Source organism: Schistocerca piceifrons, chromosome 4 (assembly GCF_021461385.2).
Source record: "Schistocerca piceifrons isolate TAMUIC-IGC-003096 chromosome 4, iqSchPice1.1, whole genome shotgun sequence".
In the NCBI taxonomy this organism is placed as follows: Eukaryota; Metazoa; Arthropoda; class Insecta; order Orthoptera; family Acrididae; genus Schistocerca; species Schistocerca piceifrons.
The window spans coordinates 214,841,623-214,862,762 of record NC_060141.1 but is presented as its reverse complement, the minus strand read 5'-3'; positions in this window follow the sequence as shown (position 1 = coordinate 214,862,762).

Below are 21,140 nucleotides of genomic sequence, written 5' to 3'. Positions count from 1 at the left end.
AGAAGTGAAACATGGACGATAAATAGTTTGGACAAGAAGAGAATAGAAGCTTTCGAAATGTGGTGCTACAGAAGAATGCTGAAGATTAGATGGGTAGATCATATAACTAATGAGGAGGTATTGAGTAGGATTGGGGAGAAGAGAATTTTTTGGCACAACTTAACTAGAAGAAGGGATCGGTTGGTAGGACATGTTCTGAGGCATCAAGGGATCACGAATTTACCATTGGAGGGCAGCGTGGAGGGTAAAAATCGTAGAGGGAGACCAAGAGATGAATACACTAAACAGATACAGAAGGATGTAGGTTGCAGTAGGTACTGGGAGATGAAGAAGCTTGCACAGGATAGAGTAGCATGGAGAGCTGCATCAAACCAGTCTCAGGACTGAAGACCACAACAACAAAATCAAAACAATTTGGAATATTATTACAAGGGAGACAGGGCAACCAAGAGTACAGGATGACAGCATTACCATCAAAGTGAATGGAAAATTGATAGACAACAAGCCGGAAGTCGAAAACTTTTTGAATAATCATTTTTTAAATGTTGTAGAGAAAATGTTCATTAGAAGGAGCAAGGCGGTTAATGGAAGAGGCCTTACCCACATCATTTGATAAATTGATATTCCACCCACCTCTCCTTCTGAAATTAGGAAGATAATAAACTCTTTCAAGAATAAAAGCTCACATGGAATTGATGGCATTTCCAGCAGGAAAATACAAGCTTGTTTCCAAGAGATAAGTGGGATTCTCAGCCGCATATGTAATAGGTCTCTGAAGCAGGGTGTTCTCCTAGATAGACTGGAGTATGCCATTGTTAAACCACTGCATAAAAAAGGGAATATGTCTGATGTCAACAACTACCAGACGATCTCTCTTCTGACTGCCTTATCCAAAATACTTGAAAAAGTGATGTATTGTAGAGTAGCTTCACACCTTTGTAAAAATAAAGTTTTAACAAAATGTCAGTTGGGTTCCAGAAAGGTTTTTCAACGGAAAATGCTACACATACTTTCACTAATGAAATGTTAAATGCTCTGAGTAACCGGAAGTCACCTGTTGGGATTTTTTGTGATCTCTCAAAGGTTTTTGATTGTGTAAATCATGGAATACTTCTAGATAAGCTCAAGTACTGTGGTATGAATATGACAGGGCTCAAATTGCTTAAATCATACCTAACTGGAAGAGTGCAGAGAGTTGAAATAAACAGTTCACATAATATGCAAAAAACTGGTAATTTCTCAAACTGGAGAACAATCAAGAATGGGGTGCTACAAGGTTCGGTCTTGGGTCCTCTGTTGTTCGTAATATATATTAATAAGCTGCCATACTATATTCACGAAGATATAAAGCTGGTACTTTTTGCGATGATACAAGTATAGCTATCACACCCAACAGACAAGAATTAACTGGTGAAATTGTAAACGATGTTTTTCAGAAAATCATTAAGTGGGTCTCTGCAAGTGAGCTCTGATTAAACTTTGATAAAACACAGTACATACAGTTCCACACAGTAAATGGAATGACACCATTAATAAATGTAGACTGCCATCAGAAATTGGTTGTTGTTGTTGTTGCCGTCTTCAGTCCTGAGACTGGTTTGATGCAGCTCTCCATGCTACTCTATCCTGTGCAAGCTTCTTCATCTCCCAGTACCTACTGCAACCTACATCCTTCTGAATCTGCTTAGTGTATTCATCTCTTGGTCTCCCCCTATGATTTTTTTCCCTCCACGCTGCCCTCCAATATTGGTAGCTAAGGCAGAATATTCAAATTTTCTAGGTGTATGCATTGATGAGGGGTTGAACTATAAAAAACAACTGAAGATCTGCTAAAACGTTTGAGTTCAGCTACTTATCCTATTAGGGCCATTGCAAATTTTGGCGATATACATCTCAGTAGCCCCCCCCCCCTCCCAATGAACCATGGACCTTGCCGTTGGTGGGGAGGCTTGGGCGCCTTAGCGATACAGACAGCCATACCATAGGTGCAACCACAACGGAGGAGTATGTGTTGAGAGGCCAGACAAACGTTTGGTTCCTGAAGACGGGCAGCAGCCTTTTCAGTAGTTGCAGGGACAACAGTCTGTATGATTGACTGATCTGGCCTTGTAACACTAACCAAAACGGCCTTGCTGAGCTGGTACTGCGAAAGGCTGAAACCAAGGGGAAACTACAGCCGTAATTTTTCCCGAGGGCATACAGCTTTACTGTACGGTTAAAAGATGATGGCGTCCTCTTGGGTAAAATATTCCGGAGGTAAAATAGTCCCCCATTAGGATCTCCGGGCGCGGACTACTCAGGAGGACGTCGTTATCAGGAGAAAGCAAACTGGCGTTCTACGGATCGGAGCGTGGAATGTCAGATCCCTTAATCGGGCAGGTAGGTTAGAAAATTTAAAAAGGGAAATGCATAGGTTAAAGTTAGATATAGTGGGAATTAGTGAGGTTCGGTGGCAGGAGGAACAAGACTTCTGGTCAGGTGAATACAGGGTTATAAATACAAAATCAAATAGGGGTAATGCAGAAGTTGGTTTAATAATGAATAGGAAAATAGGAGTGCGTGTAAGCTACTACAAACAGCATAGCGCACGCATTATTGTGGCCAAGATAGACACCAAGTCCACGCCTACCACAGTAGTACAAGTTTATATGCCTACTAGCTCTGCAGATGACGATGAGATTGATGAAATGTATGATGAGATGAAAGAAATTATTCGGGTAGTAAAGGTCGACGAAAATTTAATAGTCATGGGTGACTGGAACGCGATAGTAAGAAAAGGAAGAGAAGGAAACGTAGCAGATGAATATGGAATGGGAGTAAGGAATGAAAGAGGAAGCCGCCTGGTAGAATTTTGCACAGAGCATAACTTAATCATAGTTAACACTTGGTTAAAGAATCATAAAAGGTGGTTGTATACGTGGAAGAAGCCTAGAGATACTGGAAGGTCTCAGACAGATAATATAATGGTCAGACAGAGATTCAGGAACCAGGTTTTAACTTGTAAGACATTTCCAGGGGCAGATGTGGACTCTGACCACAATCTATTGGTTATGAACTGTAGATTAAAACTGAAGAAACTGCAAAAAGGTGGGAATTTACGGAGATGGGACCTGGATAAACTCAAAGAACCAGAGGTTGTAGAGAGCTTCAGGGAGAGCGTTAGGGAACGATTTACAAGAATGGGGGAAAGAAATACGGTAGAAGAAAAATGGGCAGCTTTGAGAGATGAAATAGTGAAGGTAGCAGAGGATCAAGTAGGTAAAAAGACGTGGGCTAACAGAAATCCTTGGGTAACAGAAGAGATATTGAATTTGATTGAGGAAAGGAGAAAATATAAAAATGCAGTAAATGAAGCAGGTAAAAAGGAATACAAACTTCTCGAAAATGAGATCGACAGGAAGTGCAATATGGCTAAGCAGGGATGGCTATAGGGCAAATGTAAGGATGTAGAGGTGCATATCACTAGGGGTAAGACAGATACTGCCTACAGGAAAATTAAAGAGACCTTTAGGGAAAAGAGAACCACTTGCATGAATATCAAGAGCTCAGATGGAAACCCAGTTCTAAGCAAAGACGCGAAAGGAGAGAGGTGGAAGGAGTATATAGAGGGTCTATAGAAGGGCGATGTTCTTGAGGACAATATTATTGAAATGGAAGAGAATGTAGATGAAGATGAAATAGGAGATATGATACTGCATGAAGAGCTTGACAGAGCACTGAAACAAGGCCCCAGGAGTAAACAACATTCCATTAGAACTACTGACAGCCTTCAGAGAGCCAGGCCTAACAAAACTCTACCATCTGGTGAGCAAGATGTATGAGACAGGCGAAATACCCTCAGACTTCAAGAAGAATATAATAATCCCAATCCCAAAGAAAGCAAGTGTTGACAGATGTGAACATTAAGGAACTATCAGTTTAATAAGCCACGGATGCAAAATACTAACTCGAATTCTTGGCAGCCGAATGGAAAAACTGGTAGAAACCTACCTCGGGGAAGATCAGTTTGGATTCCGCAGAAATATTGGAACACGTGAGGCAATACTGACCCTACGAATTATCTTAGAAAATAGATTAAGGAAAGGCAAACCTACGTTCCTAGCATTTGTAGACTTAGAGATAGCTTTTGGCAATGTTGCCTGGAATACTCTCTTTCAAATTCTGAAGGTGGCAGGGGTAAGAAACAGGGAGCGAAAGGCTATTTACAATTTATACAGAAACCAGATGGCAGTTATAAGAGTCGAGGGGCATGAAAGGGAAGCAGTGGTTGGGAAGGGAGTGAGACAGGGTTGTAGACTATCCCTGATGTTATTCAACCTGTATATAGAGCAATCAGTAAAGGAAACAAAAGAAAAATTCGGAGTAGGAATTAAAATCCATGGAGAAGAAATAACAACTTTGAGGTTCGCCGTTGACATTGTAATTCTGTCAGAGACAGCAAAGGACCTGGAAGAGCAGCTGAACGGAATGGACAGTATCTTGAAAGGCGGATATAAGATGAACATCAACAAAAGCAAAACGAGGATAAAGGACTGTAGTCGAATTAAATCGGGTGATGCTGCGAGAATTAGATTAGTAAATGAGACGCTTAAAGTAGTAAATGAGTTTTTCTATTTATGGAGCAAAATAACTGATGATGGTCGAAGTAGAGAGGATATGAAATGTAGACTGGCAATGACAAGGAAAGCGTTTCTGAAGAAGGGAAATTTGTTAACATCGAGCATAGATTTAAGTGTCAGGAAGTCGTTTCTGAAAGTATTTGTATGGAGTGTAGCAATGTATGGAAGTGAAACATGGACGATAACTAGTTTAGACAAGAAGAGAATAGAAACTTTCGAAATGTGGTGCTACAGAAGCATGCTGAGGGTTAGAAGGGTCGATCACGTAACTAATGAGCAGGTATTGAATAGAATTGGAGAGAAGAGAAATTTGTGGCGTCACTTGACTAGAAGAAGGAATCGGTTGGTAGGGCATATTCTGAGGCATCAAGGGATTACCAATCTAGTATTGGAGGGCAATTTGGATGGCAAAAATCGTAGAGGGAGACTAAGAGATGAATACACTAAACAGATTCAGAAGGATGTAGGTTGCAGTAAGTACTGGGAGATGAAGAAGCTTGCACAGGATAGAGTAGCACGGAGAGCTGCATCAAACCAGTCTCTGGACTGAAGACCACAACAACAACAACATCTCAGTAAATTAGCTTACAACGCCTACTTTCATTCTCTGCTTTCGTATGGCATCATATTCTGGAGTAACTCGTCACTGAGTAAAAGAGTTTTCACTGCACAAAAGCGTATTATCAGAATAACTGCTGGAGCTCATCCAAGATAATCCTGCAGACACTTATTGAAAGAGCTAGAGATCTTCACTATAGCCTCACAGTATATATATTCATTTATGAAATTTGCAATCCGAACGCATTCGAAAGTAATAGCAGTGTACAAGGCTACAACACTAGGAGAAAGGATGATCTTCACTACTCAAGGTTAAATATAACTTTGGCTCAGAAGAGGGTAAATTATGCTGCCACAAATGTCTTTGGTCACTTACCTAATAGCATCAAAAAGCTGACAGATAGCCATATAGCACTCTCAAGGAAATTAAGAGAATTTCTTAATGGCAACTCCTTCTACTCATTAGATGAATTTTTGGATATACTAAGTGGGTATTTTCTCCAACCCCCCACAAAAAAAATGTTAAGTGTCATGTAATATTTTGTGTAATGTAATATCTTGTGTAGACACCTTTTATTAACCTGACACGTTCCACATAATTACGAAGTGTCGTACTCATGATCTATGGAACAAGTTCTAATCTAATCTAATGTAATCTAAAACAATCCTACGGCAATAAGGCGCAGTTTTCAAACATGATTTGATGATTTAAAAGGACCCGACGCGAAAAGCACTCGAAAGCTCTTCAGTAAATGCCAACGGACAGGCAGTGTGAGTGATGATCTTACGGGCAACGTTGGCCCTAGGCAAGCTGTAGTTACTCCTGCAAAAGTCGCAACGATTCCGGAATTACTCAGCAAAAATCAAGGAAACCCGTCCGAAGAACTGTAGCAGAAACTGGTTTGAAGTTTTCCAGGATGCATTAAATACTGTCACAGTACCTACGCATATTCCCATTAAAAATCCATATCCAACAGTCCATACTTGTGCAAGCTGTGCGACACGGGGCTGACTTCGAGAACGAGATTCTCACAGTGATTGACAATGAAGGATTTGATGTTGGCTGCATCTGGTTCACAGATGAAACACGCTTCCACCTGAATCGAATTGTGAACAAACATAAATGGGACTTTGGATTTTCGAAAATCCCGGTTTGTGTGAAACGAAACCACGGTATTCTCCCAAAGCTACTGTTTGGGCTGCGGTGTGCAGCAGAGGCATTATTGGCCCTTTGTAATGCGGGAAACGATCACTAGTGAACGTTACCTAGCAAGTTTGGAACAATTTGTGATCAAGTAGCTAATGTTGAAGGACCGATCAGGCACCGAGTGGTTCAAACAAGATGAGGCCACAACACATCGTACCGAACAAGTACTTCGCTTATTTGTGAATACGTCGGAAATCGAGTCATTGCACTACATTACTGCGTATTTACTGGCGCTGTAATGGACTGTCTCCATATTCTATCAATCCGACAGCATGTACAGATTTTCAGAAAATTCATTTCATCACCGGCTACATTCAGGACCAAGCTCCTCTCTGGGTAACATACTATGCCGAAAAATTTTTTTAACAGGCGTCCTCGGCAAAACATTCGTCGCCTTGCATCCAAGAACAATCCTCAACAATATAATAACAAGCAAGGAAGCTTTCGAAAATAGTTTGAACGGTACATAAACAAAACGCAATATTGCGATGAACCAGTTTTGTTTAGGGATCTTCTAAGAATACTGAAGGCAAAATGTAGCCTGTGCAGTCACGCAAAAAGTCACAGGCGAAATGCTGACTGTGAGAACGGCGCAGGGCTACAGGTAGATCCGTAAATCAAAACAGACCACAAAATGCTCTGAATTCGTCACATTTCAGCAGGCGGCAGGAACATAACAACAGGTTTAACCAAGGATACAATACGAACCACAATGGTCATCAAAAGAATCATCGGCAAAGTCAACATCGGAAGCAGTGGCACCCAAATTTTAAGGACCATCCACCATCTAATATAAATACCCTCAAACCCAGGCAACAGACAAACACTGAACCATGTGCCATCTCCAAATTGACAGCAAAGACAAAAGAATTATGTGATACGTATTGTGGAGGTAACAGACGAACGCCCCCCTGCCGTTGGTACCACGTCAAACTACACGTGAGCTCATCATGTTCCCGAATGCCTGTCATGAGATGGTACGGGGCACTAACCTGAACCAACAGTTTCATATGTCATATTACAATGATTGTATTGACATAAGGGATGACCTTTCTATGACCTTGAATTGTGTAAAAACCAGGGTGAAGAAATCGTACAGGCGGCTGTTAGTGCGATAGTTGGCGGAATTCCTACCACAGTAGTAATCGACACAGGTGCAATGGTTAATGTGATGGAATGTAATTTTTAAGAGGGTAACTGAGATAACTGAAGTGTCCTCCTTGCTGGTACAGATTGCGTGATATGTGGCACTACTGATGGTAGATCCCTAAGTACAAAGTGGCAGGCAGGGATTTAGGTATTAACACAGAATTTGGAAAGAGTCTTATGCTGCATGTTACTCATTGTAAAAGGGTTATCTCTAAACCGTATCTAGAGCATGGTTTTCTTGCAAGAATGGAAAGCAAAAAATAGACCTCCCTATCAGAAAGTGTTATCTGATAGCTGAAAGTGCTAATATTGTCTCAGATTTATTGAAAAATTAAGTCAGATTTTGACAACTGGTGAAACTCAAATCGATAAGAACTAAGGTGTTGTATATACACAGCGACAAGTCCCATGCCTCACATGTTCCTACGTCATACTATGCTACAATGGGAAAAACGACTCAGCTACTACTCATAGGAGAATTATGGCATTGGTGTGTCTGAATGATGAATACTGAGCCAAAATAGCAGATTTGTTATTGAAATATGTACTTTTTCCTGACAAACCAAGAATAATAAAAGTTTATCAACATCAAATGGAAGTAGTGCCCAACAAGACGCACTGCCACACAACATACTCTGTCCCACGAGCAAAGGGGGAGGTGGTTACACAACTGTAGACTCTGACAAGATGAACCGCTTATACCACCATTCAGATCTGAAAGCATACATTCTGTCACAATAAGATCTTGTATCTATTTGTTTTATTTTTTCTTTCACCATCATTGTGCTTTTCCATGTGCTTCAACATGTATGTGTATTTTTATGAAACGACTAACATCTTTAGATGATAATGCATGGAACTTGTCTTAAAGTAACACAATAAGTCAGTAACTGAGGAAATGAATGACGTTTCAAACTACACATTACTGTGGTCAGTTTTTTAAACTAGTTGGTATGGAGTACCACAACAGTGACAACTGTTTATTCCTGCCTATTAATTTTTGTATGTATATACTTACATCACTACGGGAAGGACGTAGACTCAGTTTTAAATGTCAACGTAATTCTTTATCACACTGACTTACTAGGAAGTATTGAATGTTGTATACTAGAAACAAGTATAGAAAATGTAGGGAGGAGGGGTGGGGATGTTGCTTCTCCCAGTGTCCTCAGTGAGTACTGTTGTGAACTAATTCAGTATCTGCACATGAGGGCAAGCACATGGAGTAGCTGCTTCCACTCGCCTCGTATGCAAAATGTATGTTTAAGAACAAAACAGAAAGTGAGTATGGTATCAAAGGGTCGCCAGCACCTGATGCTTTGTTCAGGGATTTTGTAGAGGCGTTTGGGGGGTGCAACCGACAGCGGTCCAGCACTCCCACGGTCACTGCCCGATGTTCAACGTGTGTGCAGCCGTGACCCCATCATCGCCCGGTAGTCTGCGGACGATTATTACGTCATCTTCAATGTAATTGAATTTCATGTCAAGGGGTCCTTCGACCCCACCAGTTCAACGACTTTTACCTCCAGTTTTTTCTGGGAGGGGTGGGTAGGGAGGGGGGAGGCACCCTATGGTGGTGGCGTTTTGCACTAACTCAGTCGATTCTTCGATGTCAAGGCCAGCACACACACAAAAATTTCCCAGCTAGACAATACCCCAATCTGTATTATTATTTAATTAGGGCATGTAGTTGATGCACAAGGTAATACTTGCACCTGCCATCTCAAAATCTCAGCCCAGACTGAGCATTTCCCACCAGTTTACAGATGGGGAAGGTGAGGGTCCTGGGGGAACGGAGGGGCTGAACTTTTCCCACCAATTTACAACAGAGTAGCATCCAAAATAAATAAAATAAACTGCCCTGTCCTCCCTCTCCAGAAGCTCTGCACAGACTAAGTCTTTCTCCCATCGGTTTCTAGAAGGGGAGGGGCAGGGCGTATGGAGGGGAAGGGGAAGGCTGGGGGATTTCCCAGAGGGGTTGGGTGGTTGGGATGGGGTGGGGTTTCTCAGAAGGATGGATTATCCCCAAGGGGTCAAAAAATCAACGTCCATGAACATCGTAAATCAGTTAGCGTAAGAACAGTTTTGCCCCTGAATAAATGCTTACCACTGTATGTAACCTGCACAGCCGGCCGTTGTGGCCGAGCGGTTCTAGGCGCTTCAGTCCGGAACCGCGCTGCTGCTACAGTCGCAGGTTCGAATACTACCTCTGGCATGGATGTGTGTGATGTCCTTAGGTTAGTTAGACTTAAGTAGTTCTAAGTCTAGGGGACCAATGACCTCAGATGTTAAGTCCCATAGTGCTCAGAGCCATTTGAAAATTTTTTTAACCTGCACAAACAAAATGCCTCAAAACCTGCTATTCCCTATTACTAGTCCCCACTTGATGTTTCATATTCACTCTTGATGAGCTACCTTTCAACTCCCTGTAAAGCTCCCTTGACGTGCCCGACCATGGGATGTTCCACTGACTTCGACATCGGTGTTCCTGGTTGCCATTGAGGGTCATGTTGTCTACGAACAGTGTCCTCTCCCGCCACCAGACGCCTGAAAACTAAACTAAAAATATGCTTGCATCGTAAATATACAAAGCCCAAAAAAGTTTGTACAAATTCGGGTAATTTATTTGCATTTGTTAACCATTTGGAAGATTCATTTTGACATTTGAAGGCCTCCATCTAGTCCATGCACAGCCATTTAATTCCCAATTCCCATTTTGTGCTAAAATATTTTTATGTGTCTGGCAAAAAAAGTTTTGAAATGTAAGTCTCTAATAGCGTTTCATTTTGCAATATCACATGAAATATATCTGAAATAACGTTTTTTGAATCACATGTATTGTTTATAATTTTAATAAACCAAATTCAAAATGTTAGAGTCGGATTCTACAATGACCAAACGATTAGAGCTTCATCTGTGCTCTTTCTTCAATCTTTCTCTTAATAGAGAAAGAACCCATCTTCATTCGTATCGAAGTATGATTATCTAAATTCCTAAAATGTTTCAGTGTAAGAATTTGATTCAACTTTCACGGTCGAGAGCCACAGTACAATGAGAGCAGGTAGCCAAAATCCGTTGGCCAGAGATATAATCATTTTCCTCGTGATGTAAATTATTACTGATAGTCTTAATTTTTACAGATCACAAATGGTTGCTCAGAAAAGGTACTGATGCAGTTCATAAGCCAAAAAGATAATCCCATCACTGTTGGACAGCGACACAACAAAACAGGCATGCAAAACTTTGAATCATTCGCATTTTTCAATGTCGTTTAGCTGGAGGATTGTTCCTTTCCAGAACGTTCCCTATCGAGAGAACACATTTCACATCCCAGTGGAACGTCGAGGTTATCAAGGGCCGTTTATGAAGGGTTGTTGTTCTCATCACGAGAAGATACAATAGCTTTATGACAGCCTTTCCAAAGGAATCAGTGCATCCAGTTAGGCGAGAGACGAATGCAATGTAATACTGGAAAGTGGGCTCGTACTGCCGAATTCTTTGTAAATTTGTAAATTTTTCAATGTCGTTTAGCTGGAGGATTGTTCCTTTCCAGAACGTTCCCTATCGAGAAGACACATTTCACATTCCAGTGGAAGTGTCCAGGTTATCACGGGCCGGTTATAAAGGGTTGTTGTTCTCATCACGAGAAGATACAATAGCGTTATGACAACCTTTCCAAACGAATCAGTGCATCCAGTTATGCGAGAGACGAATGCAATGTAATACTGGAAAGTGGGCTCGTACTGCCGAATTCTTTGTAAATTTGACTCGATTTTGTTTGTAATCATTGCAATAATATCACATACCTTCTCAACCCAGTAGGTTTCATTTGCTTTTCGCCTTCCCTCCTAGGTGTTTCATACTTTTTTGTCTGGTGGTGTACGTAAAACACGAAAAACACAGAAAACTTTTTATGACATTGTTCCTAAAATCTCTTGTCGTACATAAAGCCAAAAGACTGATTTACAAGTTGATGAATGTAGTAACTGAACCACTGATGAATCCAAAATATGTTGATCCTATTGATGTAAACTGAAAAAATACGAAATGGATTAAAATCACTTTTTATATCTCATGAAAACAAAAGAAAATAATATTTATTCAGGTACAAACAAAACCAGAAGTAGAATGGATTACGGCTGGGCATATGGAGAGACAAAATGATAGATGGACTAAGGAGAAGGTGTGTTGGATTCCATGATATGAAAAGGCGAAGAGGATGACCTAGAAGAAGATCGAACGACGACATAAGGAAGCAAGCAGAACAACCATGGATGTGAAAAAGAAGAGACTGCAATGTACAGAGAAGTCTGAGTCCAGCGATGGTGCTGAATGGTTATCGATGATGATGATGATGATAATGATTCTGGTGAACAGTATTATTAAAAATAAAGATTGTGACGCTCTCTTGAGCTGTTATTCTCTTTCTATTAGAGACTGAAAATAAGAAGAGAGCCATGAATAAGAAATTAAACTTGTACGTTCGAGCAGCAGGTAGCCTATACTCACTTTCACATCATCTCGCAAAATAAAACATAAGCAGTACTTCCAGTTTTATAGCGCAAATGTTATAAAAGACTCAGTGACAAAAAGTGTCCTTGAGTGCTACCTAACACCTGTTAAAACTTGGATAACGATGCTTCAAATGTCAAAAATACCAAGAAATCGTATTTTTTGAGACGACCGAAAAAACACATACATCCCAAATTCACAAAAACAAAACCTAATTATAAACACACTGAAACGTTTGGCAGCTCAAAACTACTTTGTTACAAAATAATTATCTACAAACTGCCCGTAGAAAACATGTAAGTTCTATCTATTTTCTCCGCTAAGGGAAACAGTTTCTATTGTGGACAGATGAATTCGATAGTTCACATAACAGTGCGGGAGGAAATTCCAGGAATGTATTTGACCCTGACGTCAGCTTAGAAGCCCAGAATGTTTGGCGCTGTCGGACGGTCTACACAGCACAGCTACCTGTGACTCTGCCACGGCCTTCCACGCGCGCAGCCAATGGCCCGCTGATGGGCTCATTCCGTATGCGGTTATGCACAGTGTTTCCAGGTTACATAGCATCAACGAGGTGATTCATTCTCTGCAGGAAACATGATTTCTAGATACGCAGTAAACACGTCCAGAGCACAGCACAGCCCCGAAATCAGAGGTATCTGAGCATGGCAGGTCGCGCTATGCGAGGAACCTAGGTGTACAGCTCGTCTCTCCTTATCTATTTATGTATAACTACGTGAACCTTTTTTAGAAAGAGAAGATGACGTTTATTATACAGTTACTATTGTATTTGTTCCTGTTAACATTCGGAACGAGTCAACAGGGATTCTGTATGATGAAGTCAGGAGTAGCTACAACTGCGAAATAGTTCTAACTATACTGACTGGTCACACTCTCAAGTATCCTGTAGGCCCCATGTGTTCTGAGACCTCCTGAGTCTTTAACTGGTCTGTCTTTGTCAATGGACAGCCCCATATGCGGCGCATACCGTCGCTAGATTGATTTGTTAACAGCTAAACGACGAAGGTGAAACGACTCAAATGTTAGAGAGCTGCGTGGATAGAAGAAGTGAGATCCACACCAACTTGCTCATCCGCTAGTCTTTTATTCGTATCCATGGATGTTAAAATTTTGTGAATCTTTTTAATTCTTTCGACAAACCTGACACTGAGTTATTACGGAGGGATTTTCCCTGACAAGGTTTCGATCTGCTGAACTTGGACCTCGTAAATTCCATGGACTAAGAACGTACAAGCCGATCGTGACCAAGTTCTAATAATACTATACTCTGCCTTATTATTTATACATTCCGCAAGTTACAAATTTCTCTCGTAATTAATGGAGCACTTTTGTGAAGCTTTCTGTGGTGCATTTACGCAACATTGGAAAGTCTAATAACCTTGTCATAAAAATTGTCGTCACATTTGCGCACTGCTTAAAGTTGGTCAAATAAGTCGTTTATCTAATATACTTTAATTCACTATCATGTTGAATCCGATTAACGTGTCAAGTAATTGTGAATATACAGAGCTTTCCAAAATAACGTACACTTTTAAAACTGAATAAATCATTAATTACAGCAGATAGTAGATTAATGAATAGTTTTTAGACTCATATACATTAAGGTGCTTTACATTTTCCTACGACATTGTCAGGAGAAATTTTTAGGAACTTGAAAGAGGCATCAAGCACTTCTGACTAAAGTTTCCATCAACGATATCAGTAGCCTTTTGGAAATCAACAAACCTCTTTTGAATTCTGTAATCTCTGGCAAATGATTGACTTCTGATAAAATTTTTGTTCTGAACGTGATCTTCCCTTCCCAAAATCACCTTGATATTCAACGAAATCGCTCTCCAGTGTTATTTCTACTCTTTTTAGAGCAATCGTACAAAATATTTTATACACAGTTCGTTACCAAGCAAGTCCTCTGTAATTCTTAGCAGCTTGATCATTGCTTTCTCGCCACTCTCCTGGGAGTTTTTCTGTTTTCCAGGTTTCCTCAAAGATTAATTAATTAATTAGCTCTTTTTTATTTTTGGTGGAAACATTTTCAAAAGTTCAACTGTAATAGAGTCATCTCCACTAGAGTTATAAGATTTTAATAACTTCTTCAGTTTCTTTGATACTTTGGGCTAAATCATATTTTTAATTTTGGTGCATCTTTGGGTCTTCGATCTCACGGATTGGTTCTGGACAATTAAGAAGCTAATCAAAATATTTCGAAAGTATTTCACAATTTTCAGCGCAAGAAAAATCAGTACGTCTCGTTCCACTCCTCTCTGTTGTTAGATTTACATCTGAAGAAGATCTACCTAACTTTTTATCACTCATTTTCTCTTCAAAGATCTACTGGAAAATGACCACCTTAAGAGATCATCTGCAGGCAACACTTCCATTCAGAATTTCCTTGCACACACACACACACACACACACACACACACACACACATATATATATATATATATATATATATATATATATATATATCACCATCTAGCCTAAAGCCTTTTGAAGTACGAGAGTAGTAATCATAACTAAAGTGGATATATTAATTTTACTTATATAAATTGATTTAAACATATTTAAACTTTATAGTTAATAGTTTTACATTGCGAGGAATCACAAAAGGGAAAAAAGGAAAAAATGAAGAAAAGCAGGAGTCAAACCTGAGTCAACGTGTTGCCGGTCAGTGTGCCATACCACTCAGTCACAGCTCAACTACAACAACAGCTCCTCAAAAATTCCTCATACTTTAAGCGAGCACAGCATACCACACGTAGTTTCAAAGAAAAGTACTGGTCTGGTGCTGCGAGCAACAAAGCACTCGTAGTACTGGAAGGGCTGATGCCACATCAGAGTATGCGCAGTCGGATACAGACAACTGCAACCATTTTCTGAGATGGCTGTCCTTTATTTCAGCACTCGACACTGGTTTCTAGTTATCGCGGATAGAGTAACGCAAAACATGCTTTCGTCCATTTTATTTGCGTACCAGCATGTATTATAAGAGAATCGTTGAATTTTAGTGCGATTTCCGAATTGCATTCAAAGAGAAATGGCATACTTTTATTTGATATTTACAGCGTGCAGTAGCACATAAGCACATACGGGCTGCCACTGAGCTTGTATATTTTGCAGAATAAATACAGACGAATACACGCTTACATAAGCTAAGCGCAACGAAAATAGATTTTACGTAACTTCTGTCCAAACATTAAATGACACATATTATAATAAATACCTGTAACGTATAACAAGATCCATCAAGCAACTAACAAATAATTGAATAATTTGTTTGCTTTCGGCTTATGGGTTCCAGTAGTGAGATGACAATATCCTCTCAGATATGTATTCATCGATTCTAACCATAGGGATTAACCCAAAGGTTATGAAGCTATTTCCATCCAGAATATGAGTTAAGTGACGGATCACTGCTTAGTATACCATGTTCAATCTCGGTTGTGAAACAAATAAAGAAAAATGTATTCTTCATTTGCTTATTGTTGTTATACACAGTTACATACTAAATCACATTGTTTTAAATTCTATCTTCTTTCATAAAATATTTAAGGTACACACATGTGTACTTCAAGTCTTAACCAGTAGGGGAAACATATTTTATTTCATAGAATAAGATCTTTGTTCATGGTATCTTAAACAGCAGTTGTTTTTAACTACGCAAAAATATATATTTCAGTTCTTGTACATGAAGTACAACCTTCGTGGCTACATTTAGATGCATTCTTCACACTTTTCCTGAACCGTACCTTCAAAAAAACTAGGGCAAAAACTGAAACTACGCAACCTACACTTCAGTAGGTGAAAACCTTTTATTAATTTTGCGGCGTGACTTCTCCAAGTCCACATACGTGTACCCAAGGACTGAAAAGAATACTGAAAAAGTAGAGCTCGTCCGTAACAGCAGCTATTGACCTACGTTTCGGCATCTGAAACCTAACTTCATGCAAAGAGAGAATATTTATGGCTAACGTTTTGCAACCGAAAATTTAATTTAGTGAGTTTCCTCAGACGTGATTAGAATATTCACCAGCTGCGGATGGAATCAAAAAGTTACAGCAATATAGAGGCATGGCAGCGTGAACAGGCAACTTACAACAGATTCATTAGTTTTATACCGAGCATTACTTGCGCCTGCGCACTGAAGTCGGTATATTGACCCAATCGCAAATAGATAACGATAATGACTTGAGACAATAATAAATATTATTATCAGTCGCATGTAATATTAACAAACAACAATCGTAATACTGAAACCAACCTTTGACTTTTATTATTATTATTGATATTCGCAAACACACCACAGGTTATCTTCATCGGTGAGGGGTTTATATCTGCTAAGTAATAATTATTACGGATACCCGCTGTTAACCGCATATGCATGGACCTCTAATCATAGTGGTGTGATCTATCCTGTTCACTTACAACTTACACCCTCATGAATAACCTTGACTAAAGCAACAGTTGGCTGCTTGATTCACGACTTTAGGTCAGAGGCGCCGACTTATAGAAAATATTGGGAGGGGGGGCATAGAGGGGGCCCTGCCCCAGGAAATTTTCTAAATTTTAGATGAAAAATAGTTTTTTAAAGCATTTTAGGGTCATATGATCAAAATTAGAACCCCGAAAACTGGATTGTCGATAACTCGACACTCCGGGAAACGCGACAAACCTGACAGATTTTTGGCTTTGAAAAAAGAAACAAATTATAAACACACAGGGTATTTTCATAAAAATCTAATTTAATTTAAAGTAATAATCATGCTCTTAGACTATTACAGAGTAGTGAATATATAGCTCTACAAAGACTGAAATTATATCTAAATAAATCCTAAATTATCATTAAAAGAATATTGCCATCGCACAGTAATACCACTTTGATTTAATAAGTGCGATAGCTAATTTAAGCTTACTTTGAATAAGGCTCAGGGTTTATTAAATAGAAGCAATATCTCAAAGTTAATGCTTTAATACAGTTAATAAAGTTAATACGGTACTGCTAATACTTTCACTCAAAAAGTATGTAAATAACAAGTTTTAATTGTTTCTTACATCATAAAAATATTTAAGTATTTGAAAATAACTAATACAGTACAATAGTAATATAGTAATACAGTATTAAACTAGTACTAATGTTTCGAAACTGAAAATTTAACATTATGTGTGTATTTAATCCTCTATTTTATAAAGATTTTTAATGTTGCTCTAAATGTCATTACTAGAGGTTGAGTGTCTGTAGAAAGGTCCAAATGTCGACCGCCTGACTGGATTACTGAATATGAAGTCGTTGACGACTGGTCGGATATGTAGTTCATCCAGAACATCTCGGTTGGAATGGAGAACAGCCAAGTTGTTTAATCGCTTCTACCCATTGTTGATCGGAGATATGACTTCAGAGGTCTACGGGCGCTAAATGACCGTTCTGCTGTTGCTGTCATGATTGGAACTACTTGGAGAAGCTTAATGCACTTCAGTACGTCACATAACATGTCTCCAACCGCAGGCTCTTGTGTAAGACCAGTTGTTCTTTATTAGAGATATCGGCTAGCATATTCCAGTGTAAGCGCAGTCTCTCAGTGTGTGTGTCATTTTTTGAAAAATTCAGTTAATTTTTCCAAATTTGTTTCACCTCTGTTTACCAAAAGTAAGCACTCTTGTTCAACTGCAATGACCTGTGTGAGTCCAGTCGAAGCAAACCGCTCAGTACTGCAAGATTGCGCCGTTTCACAAACTTCAGTGTAAATGTGCTGTATTCCTTTGGGGTTTTGAAAGCGTGCGGTGAGCTGGCTTTGTTGTTTTCATCAGAAGTGGAAGCGAAGGATCATCAACTTGTGAAGGTTTTTCTTTTAAACAAAAATCCCAAAAGCGTTCAAAACTATCACGCCTTCCATTCAATATACAAATCAAACCCTCATGTATTTTTTCCAGATCAGCAACACTTAGGTGAGGGCTTTGAATTTTTTCAATGACATCCTCTACTGGGTTCATTGCATGGCAATAAAGACGTAAAAAGAAATAAGTCTTGAATTGTAATATTGACTCAAGGCAGACTGCACATTTGTAACCAGCCTCTGTTTTGTCCTCTGCAGAAAATGTTTAAAAAACTCTAGTTCTTCAAAGTTTTTTAATATTCGCAGGATATTAGACACTCTCATAGTCCATCGAGTCGGGCAAAGGGGTCATAGACCTGCTTGGTCGTTGGCGCTCCCGTTCTTTTGTTGTATTCCCTTGCGATGTCCATTAAGTCCTTGGTTAAAGCCATAATGTCCCTCATAGATGTAAAATGCCGGAGACTGTCTACAACTGCCAAGTTTAAACTGTAAGCAGTACAGCGCACATAACGTGCCTTTGGTTGTATATCCAAAACTAACTTTTTCAGTCCTTTGAACTTACCTCTCAGATTCAAGGTACCATCTTAAGTTATCCATTGACAAATCAAGACGAGCAATAATGTTTTTTAAAATACTAGACAGAGTTTGTGATTCAGTATTGGAGGTCTCGTATAAGCCAATAAAGTCTTCATTGATGATTAAGGAATCATCGACAGTACGAATACAAAATGACACTTGTTCGTGAATCGAAGAATCACTTGTTTCGTCAACCATAATAGAAAAATGTTCAGTCTTCTTGACTGAAGCCAATACCTTTCTTAACACAGACTTTCCTAGTAGATCAATGATCTCGTTTTGAATATCGTGGGACGTCCACTTATACCCCGAACGCCCTACCCAATCTTTAAACTCAGGTATGTAATTTTTTCGGAGTTCCAACAATCGAAAAAAATTTGGGTTTACATCTGCGTGCCCTCTAATTGGTAGTCCTTGTTGGCGTAGAAATTGCATGGTAGTAAAAATTGTTTCAAGAGTTAAACGGCCTTTCTTCATATCAGTATCAAGCTGTTCATTCAATTGGGAGGCCGCACTTCGGTTAGTGACAGAATTTAGTTTCAGAACACCTTCCTTATGCGTAACCGTATTTTCATGAACATGGAATTTTTCCAAAGAATTTTTCCAGTTAGAAAACGCTAAAAAAGTATATGCATCTTCTTTTTTTGAAGAAAATTGGAATATATTTTTATCATCTGCCTCTTTGCAGGTTTTGCAAAAAACTTTTTCGGTAGATGCTTCATATTCTAGCCATTTTTGATCAACCAAGACTTCCGATATGATCTTCCCTTACCGGATTGTCCAGGTTTCGGATGTGAATGGTTCTCACATGAAGACGACAAAGCAATAGACGACACAATAAATATTGGAGGTTGACTTGCAGTATCATCAACTACCAGATCGCCTTTCTGGTAACAAATATATCCATTGCAAACTTAATTCACAATACACTAACAGAGTAAAGTAAACGAACAAAATATAATCATGTAAAATAGTCCACTAGACACTAAAGTCGGAACACTAAACACGTCTGCAGCATGCACTGAGCGAAACTATCCACACTCAACGACTGCGATAGCAGGGTGGGCTTTATACAGGGTGATCCATTGATAGTGACCGGCCCAAATATCTCACGAAATAAGCGTTAAACGAAAAAACTACAAAGAACGAAACTCGTCTAGCTTGAAGGGGGAAACCAGATGGCGCCATGGTTGGCCCGGTAGATGGCGCTGCCATAGGTCAAACGGATATCAACTGCGCTTTTTTGAGTAGGAACCCCCATTTTTTATCACATATTCGTGTAGTACGTAAAGAAATATGAATGTTTTAGTTGGACCACTTCTTTCGCTTTGTGATGATGGCGCTGAAATAGTCACAAACGTATAAGTACGTGGTATCACGCAGACGGTATTTACTTCGTGATTCATATCCCGTGTTAAAATGGTCAATATCGTATTGATGTATGGCTATTGTGATCAAAATGCCCAACGGGTGTGTGCTATGTATGCTGCTCGGTATCCTGGACGACATCATCCAAGTGTCCGGACCGTTCGCCGGATAGTTAAGTTATTTGAGGAAACAGGATGTGTTCAGCCACATGTGAAACGTCAACCACGACCTGCAACAAATGATGATGCCCAAGTAGGTGTTTTAGCTGCTGTCGCGGCAAAAACGCACATCAGTAGCACACAAATTGAGCGAGAATCGGGAATCTCAAAAACGTCGGTGTTGAGAGTGCTGCATCAACACCGATTGCACCCATACCATATTTCTATGCACCAGGAATTGCATGGTGACGACTTTGAACGTCGTGTACAGTTCTGCCACTGGGCATAAGAGAAATTATGGGACGAAGACAGATTTTTTGCACGCGTTCTATTTAGCGACGAAGCGTCATTCACCAACAGCGGTAACGTAAATCGGCATAATATGCACTATTGGGCAACGGAAAATCCATGATGGCTGCGACAAGTGGAACATCAGCGACTTGGCGGGTTAATGTATGGTGCGGCATTATGGGAGGAAGGATAATTGGCCCCATTTTATCGACGGCAATCTAAATGTTGCAACGTATTCTGATTTCCTACGTAATGTTCTACCAATGTTACTACAAGATGTTTCACTGCATGGCAGAAAGGCGATGTACTTCCAACGTGATGGATGTCCGGCACATAGCTCGCGTGCGGTTGAAGCGGTATTGAATAGCATATTTCATGACAGGTGGATAGGTCGTCGAAGCACCATACCATGACCCGCACTTTCACCGGATCTGACGTCCCCGGATTTCTTTATGTGGGGAAAGTTGAAGGATATTTGCTGTCGTGATCCACCGACAGCACCTGACAACATGTGTCAGCGCATTGTCAATGCATGTGCAATCATTACGGAAGGCGAACTACTCGCTGTTGAGAGGAATGTCGTTACACGTATTGCCAAATGCATGGAGGTCGACGGACATCATTTTGAGCATTAATTGCATTAATGTGGTATTTACAGGTAATCACGCTGTAACAGCATGCGTTCTCAGAAGTGATAAGTTCACAAAGGTACATTTATCACATTGGAACAACCGAAATAAAATGTTCAAACGTACCTACGTTCTGTATTTTAATTTTAAAAACCTACCTGTTACCAACTGTTCGTCTAAATTGTGAGCCATATGTTTGTGACTATTACAGCGCAATCTAT